Here is a 21,226-nt window from a genome sequence, read left to right as displayed (position 1 = left end):
ACTGACTCAGTGTTCTTGTAGAGGACCCGATACATAGGCGAGAGGGGGGGAAAGGGCTAAAGGATAGCATTCGCACAGCCACAGACCTTAGTGAGTGGGAGCTAACGCTGGGCTTTTTCGGCCACCCTTGCAGAGGAATCGGTGCGGGGCCGTGGGCTGAGAAGATACCGTCCGAGATGGACTTGAGCTGCCTGGACGTGATTCTCGGAACACGTGAAGGGTCCTCAGCGTTCGGCCTTCCCATGGCTCTGTGTGAGTAAGAGGTGCTTGCTTTGAAATCTTCAAGCGTCCTGGCAGCATGTTTCTTCTGAGGCAGAGAGCTTCCTGCTGGGGCACGGAGCCTGGTGGCTTGGGGATTGGTGAAGGGGCAGTAGGCGGTTCAACTGAGCGTGGATAGAGATTCAAGGCCTCCTTTCACTCCCCGTTCCTGTAGCGGCAACGGGAGGTGGTGGCCGATGGTGGGAGGCTGTGGTGCGATGGTGGGAGGAGAAGCGATGCCGCGTCCTTGCGGACTGAAATGCTAAGTTGTTTGTTTGTTTTTTCCCCTCTGCTATGTCGGTAGCGAGCGATAAGAAGTCAACCGTCCCGGTGTCCTCCCGTCTGGGCATGGAACGGAAACGAGAACAGCGAGCTCTGGAGCTTGGTCGAAGCGAGGCGAGAACCGTCCGGCTGGGAGCGGAGCAGCCATCGCTGACCGGGAGATAAGTGTCGGGTCTGGAAATCCCTCAACTTACGGCTCACTCGAGTTTAGGGAGGGAAGTCACGTTTGCTTAGACAGCGAGTCCGAGCGGAGGTTCCCGAGGTGCCTCCTTGGTAGTGGGAGAAACAGGTCTCCCGTTTGTCAGGGGTGCTGGTTTCTCTGGAACACGGTGTCCTTCTCAGCAGACGCTTGGCTCGAGGAGGAAGACGCAAGGTGGTAAGGTTTCTGGCTGTCTCTTATGTGTTTCTCTTTTGTTGCTCTCTCGTATTGGCCAATACGTTCTGTCTGTCTGTTTCTGTCTGTGTCTTTGTCCTTGCTCTGCTTCTGCCGTGTCCTTGTACAGCACACTTGCAGGCATTCCAGGGAGCATCTCCAAGGGTTAAGGGCTCAGGAGCCAACGGGAATTCTGCAGGTACGCCAGTCGTGCAATGGAGAGCGGTGGTGCGTCATGGCTGACTGACTCAGTGTTCTTGTAGAGGACCCGATACTTAGGCGAGAGGGGGGGAAAGGGCTAAAGGATAGCATTCGCACAGCCACAGACCTTAGTGAGTGAGAGCTAACGCTGGGCTTTTTCGGCCACCCTTGCAGAGGAATCGGTGCGGGGCCGTGGGCTGAGAAGATACCATCCGTGATGGACTTGAGCTGCGTGGACGTGATCTTCGGAACACGTAAAGGGTCCTCAGCGTTCGGCCTTCCCATGGCTCTGTGTGAATAAGAGGTGCGTGCTTTGAAATCTTCAAGCGTCCTGGCAGTATGTTGCTTCTGAGGCAGAGAGCTTCCTGCTGGGGCACGGAGCCTGGTGGCTTGGGGACTGGTGAAGGGGCAGTAGGCGGTTCAACAGAGCGTGGATAGATATTCAAGGCCTCCGTTCTCTCCACGTTCCTGGAGTGGCAGCGGGCGGGGGTGGCCGATGGTGGGAGGAGAAGCGATGCCGCGTCCTTGCGGACTGAAAAGCTAAGTTGTTTGTTTGTTTTTTCCCCTCTGCTGTGTTCGGTAGCGAGCGATAAGAAGTCAACCCTCCCGGTGTCCTCCCGTCTGGGGATGGAACGGAAACGAGAACAGCGAGCTCGGGAGCTTGGTCGAAGCGAGGCGAGAACCGTCCGGCTGGGAGCAGAGCAGCCATCGCTGACCGGGAGATAAGTGTCGGGTCTGGAAATCCCTCAACTTACGGCTCACTCGAGTCTAGGGAGGGAAGTCACGTTTGCTTAGACAGCGAGTCCGAGCGGAGGTTCCCGAGGTGCTTCCTTGGTAGTGGGAGAAACAGGGCTCCCGTTTGTCAGGGGTGCTGGTTTCTCTGGAACACGGTGTCCTTCTCAGCAGACGCTTGGCTCGAGGAGGAAGACGCAAGGTGGTAAGGTTTCTGGCTGCCTCTCATGTGTTTCTCTCTTGTTGCTCTCTCGTATTGGCCAATACGTTCTGTCTGTCTGTTTCTGTCTGTGTCTTTGTCCTTGCTCTACTTCTGCCCTGTCCTTGTACAGCACACTTGCAGGCATTCCAGGTGATCATCTCCAAGGGTTAAGGGTTCAGGAGCCAACGGGAATTCTGCAGGTACGCCAGTCGCGCAAGGGAGAGCGGTGGTACGTCATGGCTGACTGACTCAGTGTTCTTGTAGAGGACCCGATACATAGGCGAGAGGGGGGGAAAGGGCTAAAGGATAGCATTCGCACAGCCACAGACCTTAGTGAGTGAGAGCTAATGCTGGGCTTTTTCGGCCACCCTTGCAGAGGAATCGGTGCGGGGCCGTGGGCTGAGAAGATACCGTCCGTGATGGACTTGAGCTGCGTGGACGTGATCTTCGGAACACGTGAAGGGTCCTCAGCGTTCGGCCTTCCCATGGCTCTGTGTGAATAAGAGGTGCGTGCTTTGAAATCTTCAAGCGTCCTGGCAGTATGTTGCTTCTGAGGCAGAGAGCTTCCTGCTGGGGCACGGAGCCTGGTGGCTTGGGGACTGGTGAAGGGGCAGTAGGCGGTTCAACAGAGCGTGGATAGATATTCAAGGCCTCCGTTCTCTCCCCGTTCCTGTAGCGGCAGCGGGCGGGGGTGGCCGATGGTGGGAGGACAAGCGATGCCGCGTCCTTGCGGACTGAAAAGCTAAGTTGTTTGTTTGTTTTTTCCCCTCTGCTGTGTTCGGTAGCGAGCGATAAGAAGTCAACCCTCCCGGTGTCCTCCCGTCTGGGGATGGAACGGAAACGAGAACAGCGAGCTCGGGAGCTTGGTCGAAGCGAGGCGAGAACCGTCTGGCTGGGAGCAGAGCAGCCATCGCTGACCGGGAGATAAGTGTCGGGTCTGGAAATCCCTCAACTTACGGCTCACTCGAGTCTAGGGAGGGAAGTCACGTTTGCTTAGACAGCGAGTCCGAGCGGAGGTTCCCGAGGTGCTTCTTTGGTAGTGGGAGAAACAGGGCTCCCGTTTGTCAGGGGTGCTGGTTTCTCTGGAACACGGTGTCCTTCTCAGCAGACGCTTGGCTCGAGGAGGAAGACGCAAGGTGGTAAGGTTTCTGGCTGCCTCTCATGTGTTTCTCTCTTGTTGCTCTCTCGTATTGGCCAATACGTTCTGTCTGTCTGTTTCTGTCTGTGTCTTTGTCCTTGCTCTACTTCTGCCCTGTCCTTGTACAGCACACTTGCAGGCATTCCAGGTGATCATCTCCAAGGGTTAAGGGTTCAGGAGCCAACGGGAATTCTGCAGGTACGCCAGTCGCACAAGGGAGAGCGGTGGTACGTCATGGCTGACTGACTCAGTGTTCTTGTAGAGGACCCGATACATAGGCGAGAGGGGGGGAAAGAGCTAAAGGATAGAATTCTCACAGCCACAGACCTTAGTGAGTGGGAGCTAACGCTGGGCTTTTTCGGCCACCCTTGCCGAGGAATCGGTGCGGGGCCGTGGGCTGAGAAGATACCGTCCGAGATGGACTTGAGCTGCCTGGACGTGATTCTCGGAACACGTGAAGGGTCCTCAGCGTTCGGCCTTCCCATGGCTCTGTGTGAGTAAGAGGTGCGTGCTTTGAAATCTTCAAGCGTCCTCGCAGCATGTTTCTTCTGAGGCAGAGAGCTTCCTACTGGGGCACGGAGCCTGGTGGCTTGGGGATTGGTGAAGGGGCAGTAGGCGGTTCAACTGAGCGTGGATAGAGATTCAAGGCCTCCTTTCACTCCCCGTTCCTGTAGCGGCAGCGGGCGGGGGTGGCCGATGGTGGGAGGACAAGCGATGCCGCGTCCTTGCGGACTGAAAAGCTAAGTTGTTTGTTTGTTTTTTCCCCTCTGCTGTGTTCGGTAGCGAGCGATAAGAAGTCAACCCTCCCGGTGTCCTCCCGTCTGGGGATGGAACGGAAACGAGAACAGCGAGCTCGGGAGCTTGGTCGAAGCGAGGCGAGAACCGTCCGGCTGGGAGCGGAGCAGCCATCGCTGACCGGGAGATAAGTGTCGGGTCTGGAAATCCCTCAACTTACGGCTCACTCGAGTCTAGGGAGGGAAGTCACGTTTGCTTAGACAGCGAGTCAGAGCGGAGGTTCCCGAGGTGCTTCCTTGGTAGTGGGAGAAACAGGGCTCCCGTTTGACAGGGGTGCTGGTTTCTCTGGAACACGGTGTCCTTCTCAGCAGACGCTTGGCTCGAGGAGGAAGACGCAAGGTGGTAAGGTTTCTGGCTGCCTCTCATGTGTTTCTCTCTTGTTGCTCTCTCGTATTGGCCAATACGTTCTGTCTGTCTGTTTCTGTCTGTGTCTTTGTCCTTGCTCTACTTCTGCCCTGTCCTTGTACAGCACACTTGCAGGCATTCCAGGTGATCATCTCCAAGGGTTAAGGGTTCAGGAGCCAACGGGAATTCTGCAGGTACGCCAGTCGCGCAAGGGAGAGCGGTGGTACGTCATGGCTGACTGACTCAGTGTTCTTGTAGAGGACCCGATACATAGGCGAGAGGGGGGGAAAGGGCTAAAGGATAGCATTCGCACAGCCACAGACCTTAGTGAGTGGGAGCTAACGCTGGGCTTTTTCGGCCACCCTTGCAGAGGAATCGGTGCGGGGCCGTGGGCTGAGAAGATACCGTCCGAGATGGACTTGAGCTGCCTGGACGTGATTCTCGGAACACGTGAAGGGTCCTCAGCGTTCGGCCTTCCCATGGCTCTGTGTGAGTAAGAGGTGCTTGCTTTGAAATCTTCAAGCGTCCTGGCAGCATGTTTCTTCTGAGGCAGAGAGCTTCCTGCTGGGGCACGGAGCCTGGTGGCTTGGGGATTGGTGAAGGGGCAGTAGGCGGTTCAACTGAGCGTGGATAGAGATTCAAGGCCTCCTTTCACTCCCCGTTCCTGTAGCGGCAACGGGAGGTGGTGGCCGATGGTGGGAGGCTGTGGTGCGATGGTGGGAGGAGAAGCGATGCCGCGTCCTTGCGGACTGAAATGCTAAGTTGTTTGTTTGTTTTTTCCCCTCTGCTATGTCGGTAGCGAGCGATAAGAAGTCAACCGTCCCGGTGTCCTCCCGTCTGGGCATGGAACGGAAACGAGAACAGCGAGCTCTGGAGCTTGGTCGAAGCGAGGCGAGAACCGTCCGGCTGGGAGCGGAGCAGCCATCGCTGACCGGGAGATAAGTGTCGGGTCTGGAAATCCCTCAACTTACGGCTCACTCGAGTTTAGGGAGGGAAGTCACGTTTGCTTAGACAGCGAGTCCGAGCGGAGGTTCCCGAGGTGCCTCCTTGGTAGTGGGAGAAACAGGTCTCCCGTTTGTCAGGGGTGCTGGTTTCTCTGGAACACGGTGTCCTTCTCAGCAGACGCTTGGCTCGAGGAGGAAGACGCAAGGTGGTAAGGTTTCTGGCTGTCTCTTATGTGTTTCTCTTTTGTTGCTCTCTCGTATTGGCCAATACGTTCTGTCTGTCTGTTTCTGTCTGTGTCTTTGTCCTTGCTCTGCTTCTGCCGTGTCCTTGTACAGCACACTTGCAGGCATTCCAGGGAGCATCTCCAAGGGTTAAGGGCTCAGGAGCCAACGGGAATTCTGCAGGTACGCCAGTCGTGCAATGGAGAGCGGTGGTGCGTCATGGCTGACTGACTCAGTGTTCTTGTAGAGGACCCGATACTTAGGCGAGAGGGGGGGAAAGGGCTAAAGGATAGCATTCGCACAGCCACAGACCTTAGTGAGTGAGAGCTAACGCTGGGCTTTTTCGGCCACCCTTGCAGAGGAATCGGTGCGGGGCCGTGGGCTGAGAAGATACCATCCGTGATGGACTTGAGCTGCGTGGACGTGATCTTCGGAACACGTAAAGGGTCCTCAGCGTTCGGCCTTCCCATGGCTCTGTGTGAATAAGAGGTGCGTGCTTTGAAATCTTCAAGCGTCCTGGCAGTATGTTGCTTCTGAGGCAGAGAGCTTCCTGCTGGGGCACGGAGCCTGGTGGCTTGGGGACTGGTGAAGGGGCAGTAGGCGGTTCAACAGAGCGTGGATAGATATTCAAGGCCTCCGTTCTCTCCACGTTCCTGGAGTGGCAGCGGGCGGGGGTGGCCGATGGTGGGAGGAGAAGCGATGCCGCGTCCTTGCGGACTGAAAAGCTAAGTTGTTTGTTTGTTTTTTCCCCTCTGCTGTGTTCGGTAGCGAGCGATAAGAAGTCAACCCTCCCGGTGTCCTCCCGTCTGGGGATGGAACGGAAACGAGAACAGCGAGCTCGGGAGCTTGGTCGAAGCGAGGCGAGAACCGTCCGGCTGGGAGCAGAGCAGCCATCGCTGACCGGGAGATAAGTGTCGGGTCTGGAAATCCCTCAACTTACGGCTCACTCGAGTCTAGGGAGGGAAGTCACGTTTGCTTAGACAGCGAGTCCGAGCGGAGGTTCCCGAGGTGCTTCCTTGGTAGTGGGAGAAACAGGGCTCCCGTTTGTCAGGGGTGCTGGTTTCTCTGGAACACGGTGTCCTTCTCAGCAGACGCTTGGCTCGAGGAGGAAGACGCAAGGTGGTAAGGTTTCTGGCTGCCTCTCATGTGTTTCTCTCTTGTTGCTCTCTCGTATTGGCCAATACGTTCTGTCTGTCTGTTTCTGTCTGTGTCTTTGTCCTTGCTCTACTTCTGCCCTGTCCTTGTACAGCACACTTGCAGGCATTCCAGGTGATCATCTCCAAGGGTTAAGGGTTCAGGAGCCAACGGGAATTCTGCAGGTACGCCAGTCGCGCAAGGGAGAGCGGTGGTACGTCATGGCTGACTGACTCAGTGTTCTTGTAGAGGACCCGATACATAGGCGAGAGGGGGGGAAAGGGCTAAAGGATAGCATTCGCACAGCCACAGACCTTAGTGAGTGAGAGCTAATGCTGGGCTTTTTCGGCCACCCTTGCAGAGGAATCGGTGCGGGGCCGTGGGCTGAGAAGATACCGTCCGTGATGGACTTGAGCTGCCTGGACGTGATTCTCGGAACACGTAAAGGGTCCTCAGCGTTCGGCCTTCCCATGGCTCTGTGTGAATAAGAGGTGCGTGCTTTGAAATCTTCAAGCGTCCTGGCAGTATGTTGCTTCTGAGGCAGAGAGCTTCCTGCTGGGGCACGGAGCCTGGTGGCTTGGGGACTGGTGAAGGGGCAGTAGGCGGTTCAACAGAGCGTGGATAGATATTCAAGGCCTCCGTTCTCTCCGCGTTCCTGGAGTGGCAGCGGGCGGGGGTGGCCGATGGTGGGAGGAGAAGCGATGCCGCGTCCTTGCGGACTGAAAAGCTAAGTTGTTTGTTTGTTTTTTCCCCTCTGCTGTGTTCGGTAGCGAGCGATAAGAAGTCAACCCTCCCGGTGTCCTCCCGTCTGGGGATGGAACGGAAACGAGAACAGCGAGCTCGGGAGCTTGGTCGAAGCGAGGCGAGAACCGTCCGGCTGGGAGCGGAGCAGCCATCGCTGACCGGGAGATAAGTGTCGGGTCTGGAAATCCCTCAACTTACGGCTCACTCGAGTCTAGGGAGGGAAGTCACGTTTGCTTAGACAGCGAGTCCGAGCGGAGGTTCCCGAGGTGCTTCCTTGGTAGTGGGAGAAACAGGGCTCCCGTTTGTCAGGGGTGCTGGTTTCTCTGGAACACGGTGTCCTTCTCAGCAGACGCTTGGCTCGAGGAGGAAGACGCAAGTTGGTAAGGTTTCTGGCTGCCTCTCATGTGTTTCTCTCTTGTTGCTCTCTCGTATTGGCCAATACGTTCTGTCTGTCTGTTTCTGTCTGTGTCTTTGTCCTTGCTCTACTTCTGCCCTGTCCTTGTACAGCACACTTGCAGGCATTCCAGGTGATCATCTCCAAGGGTTAAGGGTTCAGGAGCCAACGGGAATTCTGCAGGTACGCCAGTCGCGCAAGGGAGAGCGGTGGTACGTCATGGCTGACTGACTCAGTGTTCTTGTAGAGGACCCGATACTTAGGCGAGAGGGGGGGAAAGGGCTAAAGGATAGCATTCGCACAGCCACAGACCTTAGTGAGTGGGAGCTAACGCTGGGCTTTTTCGGCCACCCTTGCAGAGGAATCGGTGCGGGGCCGTGGGCTGAGAAGATACCGTCCGTGATGGACTTGAGCTGCGTGGACGTGATCTTCGGAACACGTGAAGGGTCCTCAGCGTTCGGCCTTCCCATGGCTCTGTGTGAATAAGAGGTGCGTGCTTTGAAATCTTCAAGCGTCCTGGCAGTATGTTGCTTCTGAGGCAGAGAGCTTCCTGCTGGGGCACGGAGCCTGGTGGCTTGGGGACTGGTGAAGGGGCAGTAGGCGGTTCAACAGAGCGTGGATAGATATTCAAGGCCTCCGTTCTCTCCCCGTTCCTGTAGCGGCAGCGGGCGGGGGTGGCCGATGGTGGGAGGACAAGCGATGCCGCGTCCTTGCGGACTGAAAAGCTAAGTTGTTTGTTTGTTTTTTCCCCTCTGCTGTGTTCGGTAGCGAGCGATAAGAAGTCAACCCTCCCGGTGTCCTCCCGTCTGGGGATGGAACGGAAACGAGAACAGCGAGCTCGGGAGCTTGGTCGAAGCGAGGCGAGAACCGTCCGGCTGGGAGCAGAGCAGCCATCGCTGACCGGGAGATAAGTGTCGGGTCTGGAAATCCCTCAACTTACGGCTCACTCGAGTCTAGGGAGGGAAGTCACGTTTGCTTAGACAGCGAGTCCGAGCGGAGGTTCCCGAGGTGCTTCTTTGGTAGTGGGAGAAACAGGGCTCCCGTTTGTCAGGGGTGCTGGTTTCTCTGGAACACGGTGTCCTTCTCAGCAGACGCTTGGCTCGAGGAGGAAGACGCAAGGTGGTAAGGTTTCTGGCTGCCTCTCATGTGTTTCTCTCTTGTTGCTCTCTCGTATTGGCCAATACGTTCTGTCTGTCTGTTTCTGTCTGTGTCTTTGTCCTTGCTCTACTTCTGCCCTGTCCTTGTACAGCACACTTGCAGGCATTCCAGGTGATCATCTCCAAGGGTTAAGGGTTCAGGAGCCAACGGGAATTCTGCAGGTACGCCAGTCGCACAAGGGAGAGCGGTGGTACGTCATGGCTGACTGACTCAGTGTTCTTGTAGAGGACCCGATACATAGGCGAGAGGGGGGGAAAGAGCTAAAGGATAGAATTCTCACAGCCACAGACCTTAGTGAGTGGGAGCTAACGCTGGGCTTTTTCGGCCACCCTTGCCGAGGAATCGGTGCGGGGCCGTGGGCTGAGAAGATACCGTCCGAGATGGACTTGAGCTGCCTGGACGTGATTCTCGGAACACGTGAAGGGTCCTCAGCGTTCGGCCTTCCCATGGCTCTGTGTGAGTAAGAGGTGCGTGCTTTGAAATCTTCAAGCGTCCTCGCAGCATGTTTCTTCTGAGGCAGAGAGCTTCCTACTGGGGCACGGAGCCTGGTGGCTTGGGGATTGGTGAAGGGGCAGTAGGCGGTTCAACTGAGCGTGGATAGAGATTCAAGGCCTCCTTTCACTCCCCGTTCCTGTAGCGGCAGCGGGCGGGGGTGGCCGATGGTGGGAGGACAAGCGATGCCGCGTCCTTGCGGACTGAAAAGCTAAGTTGTTTGTTTGTTTTTTCCCCTCTGCTGTGTTCGGTAGCGAGCGATAAGAAGTCAACCGTCCCGGTGTCCTCCCGTCTGGGGATGGAACGGAAACGAGAACAGCGAGCTCGGGAGCTTGGTCGAAGCGAGGCGAGAACCGTCCGGCTGGGAGCGGAGCAGCCATCGCTGACCGGGAGATAAGTGTCGGGTCTGGAAATCCCTCAACTTACGGCTCACTCGAGTCTAGGGAGGGAAGTCACGTTTGCTTAGACAGCGAGTCCGAGCGGAGGTTCCCGAGGTGCTTCCTTGGTAGTGGGAGAAACAGGGCTCCCGTTTGTCAGGGGTGCTGGTTTCTCTGGAACACGGTGTCCTTCTCAGCAGACGCTTGGCTCGAGGAGGAAGACGCAAGGTGGTAAGGTTTCTGGCTGCCTCTCATGTGTTTCTCTCTTGTTGCTCTCTCGTATTGGCCAATACGTTCTGTCTGTCTGTTTCTGTCTGTGTCTTTGTCCTTGCTCTACTTCTGCCCTGTCCTTGTACAGCACACTTGCAGGCATTCCAGGTGATCATCTCCAAGGGTTAAGGGTTCAGGAGCCAACGGGAATTCTGCAGGTACGCCAGTCGCGCAAGGGAGAGCGGTGGTACGTCATGGCTGACTGACTCAGTGTTCTTGTAGAGGACCCGATACATAGGCGAGAGGGGGGGAAAGGGCTAAAGGATAGCATTCGCACAGCCACAGACCTTAGTGAGTGGGAGCTAACGCTGGGCTTTTTCGGCCACCCTTGCAGAGGAATCGGTTCCTCCCTAGAACACTCTCCATCCCACACTCTATCCCTATCCCTACCTTTCCCCCATCTATAGGACCCTTCAGCCCCGTTTCTTCCCTTCCAAACCCACAGTCCCTCCCCCACACTCCCATCCCGCCTGCCATGTGACCCCCATCACTACCTTCCCCCCAGCCCTCCTTCCGCATGTAAGGACTCCCTCAACCACTCTACTCTTCCTTCTCAACAACCCCCCATCCCATGCCATTCCACACTCCAGACCCTTCCAGTCCATCCTCCCATCCATTGGGTCCCACCCGCCTTCTCTTCCTTTCTACACCCACATCCCATGGCAACCTGTACTCCTAATGCTGCCCTTCCTGCATCCATGCCTACACCCATACACGGTATGCGTGCTTTCTTTTGTTTTGATAAACAACAGCAATCTCTCAACTGTTAAAGCTAGATTTTAATAAAACAAATGTAGTTTTGTGTAATTTCTAACAGCAGGAGGGGAGCGGGAGAAGTTGTGCGTATGTTACTCCTCATTGAGGGGATGGGCAAACGTATGAGCTTGCATTGTAGTGATTTCTCTCCCGCGTCAGATAATATTATTTTGGGTGTACTTTCCGGAGGGGAACTGCAATTGAGTGCTGGACGATTTTCTAGCTAAGCCTTACTGTATAGAGCTGTTTGCAGACTCTGTGTTTCTACACTTGGTGCATCCCAGCCTGGCCCAGAGGCCAGAGAGCCTAAGTCAGCAAAACAGGGAGAGGCAGGCAAGGCTAGTGGAGCAAGTAGTCTCAGTGAAATCCCAGCACATCCGGTGGCATCCCAGAAGGAGGACCAAACCCATCAGAAGCTGGGCCTTTGAGAAAAGGTCTCTCCATGTACTGGGTAAGCTTGGAGGCCTCTCAAGGCGTACCTGCTCCCGGCAGTGCACTTACTGCGTTACAGAAATGCTAACAGTGACAGTCGGTGAATGGGATATTAGCGTATAGTCGTGTATACGATTAACTGATAAGCCTGGGCTTATCGGTTAATCCTGACAACTACACACGCTTCCCTCCCCCTTGCTGTCTCTAATACAGAGTCAGCAAGGGCTGGGGGCAGGTGAGAGCCTGTGCGCGTGGGGAGCTGGCTTTTAAGTCATCGCCCCAGAAGCACCAGATCCCGCGGAGCTACGTGCTCCGTATCCATCGGTGCACTTCTGATACTGATAAGAACATAAGAATGGCTATACTGGGTCAGACCAAAAGGCCATCTAGCTCAGTAGCCTGTCTGCCAACAGTGGCCAGTGCCAGGTGCCCCAGAGGGGGTGGACCAAAGACAATGATCAAGCAATTTGTCTCCTGCCATCCATCTCCAGCCTTTGACAAACAGAGGCCAGGGGCACCATTTCTTCCTTCCCCCAGGCTAATAGCCTTTTATGGATGTAACCTCCATGAATTTATCTAGTTTTTTTTAAAACTCTGTTATAGTCCTAGCCTTCACAGCATCCTCTGGCAAGGAGTTCCACAGGTTGACTGTGCGCTGTGTGAAGAACTTTCTTTCATTAGGTTTAAGCCTGCTACCCATTCATTTCATTTGGTGTCCTCTAGTTCTTATATTATGGGAACAAGTAAAGAACTTTTCTATCTTCACCTTCTCCACACCACTCATGATTTTATAGACCTCTGTCATATCCCCCTCAGTCTCCTCTTTTCTAAGCTGAAAAGTCCTAGTCTCTTTAGCCTCTCTTCATATGGGACCTGTTCCAAACCACTAATCATTGTAGTTGCCCTTTTCTGAATCCTTTCCAAGGCCAAAATATCTTTTTTGAGGTGAGGAGACCACATCTGTACACAGTACTGAAGATATGGCGTACCATAGTTTTATACTTCATTTTAGTTGCCCTTTTCTGAACCTTTTCTAATGCCAAAGTACAGTATCTTTTTTGAGGTGAGGAGACCACATATAGTATGCCCACATCTTGAACACTGTGTACAGAAGTTTTATATAGGGGCATTAAGATATTCTTCATCTTATTTTCTATTCCTTTTTTAATAATTACTAGCATCCTATTTGCTTTTTTGACCGCATACTGCATTTTCAGAGAACTATCCACGATAACTCCAAGATATGTTTCCTGATTAGTTGTAGCTAAATTAGCCCTCATCATATGGCATGTATAGTTGGGGTTATTTTTTTCCAATGTGCGTTACTTTATACTTATTCACATCAAATTTCATTTGCTATTTTGTTGCCCAATCACTACATTTGGTGAGATATTTTTGAAGTTAAACAGTTACACAATTGCTTTTGTCCTTAAGTCGGAGCAGTGGGTGGTAGGGAGTGGCCTCAAAGGAATAGGAAAGCAGAGGCTCTGGTCTTTTGTCTGGGTGTCACGTTACTGGATTTTAAGGGGAGCAGCCAGATCACTGTTGCACCAATTGGGGGGAGGTGTTTGCTCCAAAGTCTATACAAAGGGGGCCATGCGAGATGTCAAATGAAAGCTCATGTTCTACTGATTCTGTATATGCCACTCATGTACTTGTATGATATCTGTGTGTGGAGTTATGAATATGGAGTCTGTGCTGATATTGGCCTGCACTGCCTGTTGTAAAGGAGGATTGTCCGTTGAATGAGTATGCTAATTAGCACTGGTCCAGGGACAATGGCTCTCAAGGTGCCCAATACTCACCTGAGGACTGTGTCTGGGAACATGCAACCCAGCCAGGGCAAAATGGCTGCTGACATATGAAACAGAGCTAAGTCATTCGACCATGTGACCTGCTCCACTTGGAAGGTACCGGGGAAATATACAAGTGCCATGAGGCGGACTTCATCTTGTCTTCAATTCTGCTACTGATCCTAGATGCAGCCTTGCAAGGAACAGAGAGCCGAGGAGGGTTGCTGACCCATCCTGACATAGGATGAACACCAGAGACCTTTAAGATAGCAGTTATAACATCTCTGCTGAGAGCCTGCATCGAGAACTCGGTGACTGGTGCATGTAATGTATTCTCCTTAACAACCTTACTCTCATGCTTTTCTTTCTTTTATTAATAAACCTTTAGATTTTAGATTCTAAAGGATTGGCCCAGCGTGATCTTGTGGGTAAGATCCAAAGTGTAAACTGACCGGGGATTTGTGGCTGGTTCTTTGGGACCGGAAAGACCCGTTCAGGGAAGGTGAGATTGGGTTCTACAACCCCCTCACCTGTGTGCAGGCCCGGGGCTAATTGTGGCACAGGGAGAGCTGGGGTGTCTGAGGGGTTTTGCTCGTGAGGCTTCTGGCTGGCCAGATTGGCCGCTAAAGCACTCAGTGTGACCGGTTTATGGCCTATTTGGGAAAGGCTTCCAGTCTGGGGCTGTAAGGAGCCCCGAGTTTTGAGCAATTCGCCCTGAGCGGACGCCCTCAGCTGTGCCAAGACCTGGCCCGGTCCGTCACAGCCACCTTCCCAGCTCACCTCAACCCTCACCCTACCTTCGCCCCATTCATCTTTCAACACATAAGGACCCCCTCACCCACCCTCCTCCTCCTCCCTAACGGCCCCCAACCCAACACGCTCTTGATCCTTCCAGTCCACCCGTCCATCCAGTGGATCCCTCAACCCCTCCTTTCTCTTCCTTTTAACACCCCCAGCCCATGGCAATGTGCACTCCTAACCCTGCCCTTTCTCCACCCATAAGGCCAAGGGCACCATTGTTTGAGGGGGGTAGGTGCCCTTGGTCCTATGGGTGTAGAATTGGGTAGAGAAATGGGGTAGGAGGGCAGTAGCCCCCCTCCTGAGTTTGAAACCCTGGATTTCATACATGAGGTGTGCTTAAAGCCCATGTCCTAACTCCAGAGGCAGTTCTTAAATGCAACAGAGTTTGAGCTGATGCGGCTTTGTCTTTGGGGCATGGACTTTATTATGCTTAAATCACCCCGCCCCTCTCGTTCTTTATAACAAATGGACGGACATTCAAGCAGTTGAAGTATTGTTAGATCCTCATAAAAACATTGCTGGGTACTCCCCATAAAAGATGGGGGGGGTAACCCACTCTGGCACAACAAATGCAGGAGCAGGGGCCCGCAAAAGTACCCCAAAACCTGATCTCTCCAGGCTTTGGTACAAAAACTTCCCCCCAAAATCCTAAAACCCAAATTTTAGGGAATATCCACTGCCATCACCCAAGTAGTCCAAGAAAACTAGGGATGAGATCACTTGGGAAACTCCTCCCTAAAACCTCAGGGGTACCTCAAGCTCTTTTTCCCCTCAGAGCTTGAAAAAGAAAAGAGAAAAATAAGCTGCAGTCTGTGCTAGCTGACTCCCAGACAGTCAGACAGAGAGCTTACAGATAAAACTAGGACACCAAAATAAACCTATAGCAGGTTAATTAGAAAAGAAAACAAACTTTTTATTATCAAAACAATACTACCGTTGCAAGTATAGTTAAGGTAGCTAGATGGTAAGGGCCACCAATTTGTATACTCAGAGGCTGTGTCTATACTGGCAACTTATTCTGGAAATTCAGGCGCTTTTCCAGAATAACTTGCCAGCTGTCTACACTGGCTGCTTGCTTTTCCGGAAAAGCACTGACGATCTCATGTAAGATTGTCAGTGTTCTTGCGGAAAACTATGCTGCTCCCATTCGGGCAAAAGTCGTTTTGCGCAAAACTTTTGCGCAAAAGGGCCAGTATAGACAGCTCAGCTTTGTTTTCCACAAAAAAGCCCCGATCACGAAAATGGCGATCAGGGCTTTTTTGCGGAAAAGCATGCTTTTGCGGAAAAGCGTTTGTGCCAATCTAGAAGCTCTTTTCCAAAAATGCTTTTAACGGAAAACTTTTCCGTTAAAACCATTTCCGGAAAATCATGCCAGTCTAGACGTAGCCAGAGACAATTCTGTGGGTTAGAAAGCTTCATTACAAAAGAGGAAAAAAAACACTTTTAACATCAATTTGAAATTCCCAAACCATAAAACAATTAAAAACATGATAGATTAATTAAACTTTGCCCTACTTACATATTGTGAAAAGACTTTTCTTAGAGAGAGCGAGACAGCCTCGCAGCTCCCTGTTACCTGGAAGAACCCACTCTGCCTCAGACAGAGGAGGAAAAAGTTAAAAATTCCTTTGTTCCCAGTTTGAAATCCCTACCTGCATTGTTATTGGCTGACCAAATATCTGGCTAGGATAACCCCTTAACCATGAGGACTGACCAGCAGCCTGGTGACTATGACGGGGAGAGTAGGAATGAGTGTTATGCTTTTGGGATCTGCATTTGGACCACTGCTATTAAACGTCTCACAAATGTTCTTGAAAAAGGAGAGACTAAAGGGATAAATAGTGACTAAATCAAAGTCGATAGGCACTTCCCCATTCCTCCTTTGAAAAGTACAAGAGCCCAGCAGGGACTCTTGTGCATTTCAAAGTAATGGAGCTTGGGTTCAGCTGGGGACTCTGAGTCCCCCACTGACCCCAGGCTCCATGCCGTGCTGCATGCCATGAGGAGCCCCAGGTCATGCCGTGTGGAACCTGGGGCTAGCTGGGGAAATGCTACGCAGAGCTGTGGATCAACTAGGGAGTTCTCAGCTGACCCCTGGGTCCATGTCTGCCCCTTTAAACGTGTGGAGGTGGCTTTTCAAAGGGGCAGCTGCCGCACAGCTGATCCCCAGCTCAGCCATGCAGTGCTGCCACTTAGAAAGCGGGGGCAGGGGGGAAGGAGTACTTCAATCTCAGAGAGGCAGCAAGGTGTGGGGAATCGACTAGCTGACTAGTCAACAGACAACTATCCCATAAGCATTTGCTTATGGGGATAGACTCGTCTTTAACATCCCTAATCCAAAGCTGGTAGGAATGAGTTAAAAAGGGGTCTCACAAAACTGGACGTTTGGGCAACACAAGAGCATATGAATCCGTGTTAGCCAACACAACAGAAAAAAGAGAGGAAGCGGCATGTGAGGTGTGTTTGCATTCTTACTGGCTTGGACTCAAGTGCATGGAAGATGAGTGGGTCTCTTGGCATAATCCTGATGTCAGCGGGGAGCTACAGCCAACTGACCCATCGGTGTTCAGTCTGTGTCTTGTAGCGGAACAGCCATGTTGTAGAAAGGGTTGGAGAGAGAGGCAGGTACTGGACGCTCTCATGCAGCTGTAGCATTTTTGGCAGTGATACTTCTTCCGTGGGTTATTTGCTGTTGCAGAGGCCTGCTGTAGGCAATCGGAGCCACTCTGGAGATCCAGCTAGATGAGGGGCATCTGCCTGAAGTGAGTCTGAGTCACCTGTTGTTCCTATTGACAGTGGAGCTGAGGAGCTCTCTCGTGACGGTGTAGGAGCTGGTGTATGTTTTGTGAAATTATCTTCAGCCAGTGTCTGTGCAGCGAGGTGCCTCCTTGCGAGCAGAGATGCTTGTGATTTCCATGGGACAGATCCTGGGGAAGGCAGAGCTCTGCCCGTGGCTGGTAATTGTCTGGGATTGTCCTTTCCTCTCTGTAAGTAGCTGCACGTGGGTCGCTGCCCTTCAAATACAGCGATGTGGAGGGAGGGACGACAAACTACAGAGCATCTGTCCGTGTAATCACTGGACATCATCACATTGTTCTCCAGTTGCTTGCTCAATCATCACGTCCCTCAGAGGACCAGAGTATTCTGGGTAGGGTGTGGGTATAGTGGACTGAGGGTGTGGTGAAGTGGAGATGGTCATAGTTTCTTATAAATTATGAGCATTTTAGGACCTGGATAGGCCGGAGAGGAATAAAGAAGGGGTCTCCAGTGACCAGCAGTTAGGTGATGCACATGTTTATGTCTGTGTTTTGACCACTAGTGGTGGTTGAGTTTACAAGTCTCCTCTCATTCTCTTTTCAGTTCTCAGTGGCATTGGATTCATGAAAGAATGGCTGACTTGTGGCAGAGACTAAAGCCTTGAGCCCATCACTAGGGCTGGAAGCCAGCTAGCGCAATGCAGACTAAGAGCAAATGGAAATTTGCAGTTTTCCCTCAGTACTTAGTTAGGCAGTTATACCTTGAATCTTTTAAAATTATTTTGAATAATGTCTACGCTGCACACTTATGTCAGAATAAGCTAACTACTTTGAAATAGAACATCCAAACTACAGGGAAGCCTTGAAATTAGTCTGAGTCAGGCTCCCCTAATGTTGACGTACTACATTGATTTAGAGTCTCAGGAAGCACTGGGGAGTAATTACTTTGAATGACTCTGGGGAGTAGTTATTTCTAAATAAGAACAGCTGAGCATATATACTGAAGACATTTCAAAATAACAATTTCTACATGAGGGTTATTCCTCATCACAAACAGGAGTCATTAGCCTGTTATTTCATAACTCCTAACTGCCTAGTGTAAAAATGCCACAACAGAGCAACAGTGACACTCGATGGCCACTTTTGGCAATGCATGCACAATTCTGTAATGCAGCAACTCTGACACTCGGGGTGTGTCTAGACTACAGGGATTGTTCGAAAAATCTGTACCTGTGTCTAGACAGCCGCCGCGTTCTGTCGACAGTAAATCAACAGAATGCGGCGGTTTTGTTGACAGCGGTAAATCTCATTTTACGTTTTATGAGGAATAACACTATTTTTGACAGAGATCTGTCAAAAAAAGGGAAGTGTGGACGCGGGGAAGATTTTTTGTCGAAAATAAAGGCCTCCGGGTAGAAGCCCTGGTGGACACTCCTGCCAGACCTTTCATCTCTATTGTTCCTGCCCAGACAACTTTGGGCACCGGGGAGGGAACATCAGGTGAGTGCTGTGAGGGTCCATCACACACAGGGCAGTGGAGGCGGGAGCAAAGCGGATGGTGCAGTACTGTGACATGTCATGCTGATCACATCCTGGGGGGAGGGGGACACACACACGGCTGACCTCAGGGAGGGACGTCCGACCTCAGGGAGGGACGTCCTACCCCTGCACCCGCATGGCTGCGAGGAACCACCTGCTCCTACAGACACTGATGCCAGGTACAGGCAGGGGTTTGGGACCCTGGGAATTGCCACACAGCTTCAGGCTTCTTAGCAACCTGCGGGAACCCCAACTGTGGCCTGGCACTTGTCTGTGCTGCTTGGCCATGGGGAGGGGGGCAGGATGGTGGCCTGCACACTGTCTGGGCTTCAGGGAGGCCGTGGCTGCTGCTCAGGGAATACCACTCCTTGCATTCATTTCATTTGGTGTCCTCTAGTCCTTCTATTATGAGAACTAATGAAGAACTTTTCTTTATTCACCCTCTCCATACCACTCATGATTTTATAGACCTCTATCATATCCCCCTCAGTCTCCTATTTTCTAAGCTGAAAAGTCCCAGTCTCTTTAGCCTCTCTTCATATGGGACCTGTTCCAAACCCCTAATCATTGTAGTTGCCCTTTTCTGAACCCTTTCCAAAGCCAAAATATCTTTTTTGAGGTGAGGAGACCACAGTACTGAAGATATGGCATACCATAGTTTTATACTTCCCCTCCTCCTCCTTCCCCTGGCTTCCCCCTTCCAGCTCCCTCCTCCCAGGTTTCCACCTCCCCTCTCCCACCACCTTTTCCCAGTCTCCCCAGAGGTTAATCCCCACCCCTCAGTTTTCAAAAATAGAAACTCTCTTTATTTAACAACACACGTGTCATTTATTTTTTACATCAGGAAGGGGGCTAGGGAAGGGTAAGTGGAAGGAGGTTAGGGAGGAATGGGGCATGAGCCCCCGATGGGGAGCACTGGGGTGACTCTGCGGGCTCCTCGGGGTGGAAGCTCTCCTGCAGGGCCTCCTGGATCCTGACAGCCTCCCAATTGATCCCCTTGGATGGCAGCCTGCGGCAAGTGCAGCCAGGTTGATGGCCAAGTGCTTTGATGTGCCTCCAAGACAGGACTGCTTTGCTGTCCCTCATCGAGGTAGACAAGCAAGTGGGGAACCCTGAGAACTGTCTGTCCAGGGTGGGGGTCGGGTTCCTTTAAGCACAATCCTCGGCTAGCAGCTCCACACTCTAAGTCCTAACCTGATGCCCTGGAAGCACTGGTTCTGGCCAGCCTTAACTTCGGTTCAGGGTCCACTCAATGTGGATATGCTATTTCAAATTAGCAAAATGCTAATTCGAATTAGTTTTTAGGTCTAGATGCACTAATTTGAATTAGCTTAGTTCGAGTTAACTAATTTGAATTAAGTTAGTTCCAATTAGTGCTGCAGTGTAGACATACCCTAAGGGTGTGTCTACACTGTACCATTTTTCTGGAATAAGGGACATTATTCTGGCAGAACAACAGTAGCATCCACACAGCAATTGCGTTATTTCAAAAGAAAATTGAAACAATGGAGGGCTTATTCCTCATGGAATGAGGTTTACCAGTGTCGGAAAAACGCCTCTTCTGAAAAAGCTTTTTCAGCAGCGGGTGAGCGAGTGGATGCTCCACTGCTGCTATGTCAAAATAGCACCTCATTCTAAAGTTAGTCCTTTCCAGTGCATCCTGGGGCGCTAAATCGAGATAGAGCGTCCACACTACTGGGAAGCCTCAAAATTAGTCTGAGATAAGCTCCCCTAATGTAGATGTGCTATTTCCAAAATCAGCTTTTCCAGAAGATATCTTCCAGAATAGCTTTCTCCGAACGAAACTTGCGGTGAAGACATACCCTTAGGGTATGGTTACACTGCAGGCTTATTTCAAAAAGCACTTAGCGATTTCAAACTAAAGCTCCACACTGATTGGATGCAGAATTGCATTTAAGGCCACTCAGAGCCACTTCAGGCAGGGCTTCTGGTCAGCAATTACTTCTGGGAGCTGCTGCTTGAGGCTATCTGAGACCCTTTCACCTGGCAGGGCAGGCTCGTGGGCCCATCCCACCCACCCTGGGAGCGGCCAAACAGCCAACATAGACCCCCCCCCAGGGATGGAGCTGGCTCCCACATTAGGAAGGCAGGAGAAGGGACCCACTGAAGGCAGGGAGACAGAGTGAGATCTCCAGTGAACTCAGGGATAGGGCAGGGATTTGTCTGGGGAGCACAGAATGGTGGGCTTGATCCCACCCCCCTCTGCCCACACCATCTGCCTCAGGGATGGGCCTACGTCCTGTGTTAGAGATGCGGGATAAGGGACCCTCTGAAGGTAGCAAAGTGACCCCGCCCCCGGTACAGCCATTTCTCGGGTGCTTCTCCTTTCCCTGGAGGGACAGCAAAGCCTTTGCTCTGACTGCTCCCGTTGCCCTTGCGGACACCTCAGCTTGCCAGTCGTGGAGCTAGAGCTGCCTGTGGGCACTCAACGGCCCTTAGCTATCGTGCTGCAGTTTCTACAGGCTGCCCTCCTGGCCATGCAGGAACGCAACCACCAGCTGATTGTCTGGGAGCGCAGCTCTTCCAGCTGCACCACGCTGTGCACCGCCGCTTCTTGCGCTGGAGACTAGTTCTGACTGGTGGGACCGGCTCAACATGGAGCTCTGGGATGACCAACAGCTGCTCCAGAATTTGTGCACGAGGAAGGAGACCTTCCTGGAGCTGTGTTCCTGGCTCTCCCCTGCCCTCACATGATGGGACACATGCATGCGATCCACATTCCCCTCTGGAGAAGCGGGTCACCATTGCCGTGTGGAAGGTCACCATGCCGGACAGCTACCGATGTGTCGGGAATCAGTTTGGTGTGGAAAAGTCGACCGTCAGGGCCACGTCATGCAGGCGTGGCGCTCTCCAGCTAAGGTCCCGGAAGAGGGGTGTGAAGTGCTGGAATGGGGAATCCTAGGGAAAGGGTGGTTGGGGGTGGTGGAGAAGCCCCTTTCCCAGGCAATTTTTCAGTCCTACCCTCACAGAGCCCTGCCAGGGATAGGCTACGTAGGGGGTGGCTCCTGATATGTGTGGGCAGGGAAGGGGTGGGCTGGGGGACCTGCACAGGGCTCAGGCACCCCAG

The 21,226-nt window shown here is 52.6% G+C and overlaps 1 long non-coding RNA gene across 1 annotated transcript; it reads left to right on the top strand.

Moving 5' to 3' along the window:
* The first annotated feature begins 10,870 nt into the window (after nt 1–10,870).
* Nucleotides 10,871–18,148, top strand: LOC142826090 (uncharacterized). The gene is made up of 3 exons (XR_012900368.2): nt 10,871–13,366; nt 16,542–16,605; nt 17,204–18,148. It is a non-coding gene; the product is annotated as an uncharacterized LOC142826090 (long non-coding RNA).
* Nucleotides 18,149–21,226: the final 3,078 nt, after the last annotated feature.

This window comes from Pelodiscus sinensis, chromosome 31 (assembly GCF_052426305.1).
Source record: "Pelodiscus sinensis isolate ZL-2025 chromosome 31, ASM5242630v1, whole genome shotgun sequence".
In the NCBI taxonomy this organism is placed as follows: Eukaryota; Metazoa; Chordata; order Testudines; family Trionychidae; genus Pelodiscus; species Pelodiscus sinensis.
This window is presented reverse-complemented; position numbering and strand designations above follow the sequence as displayed.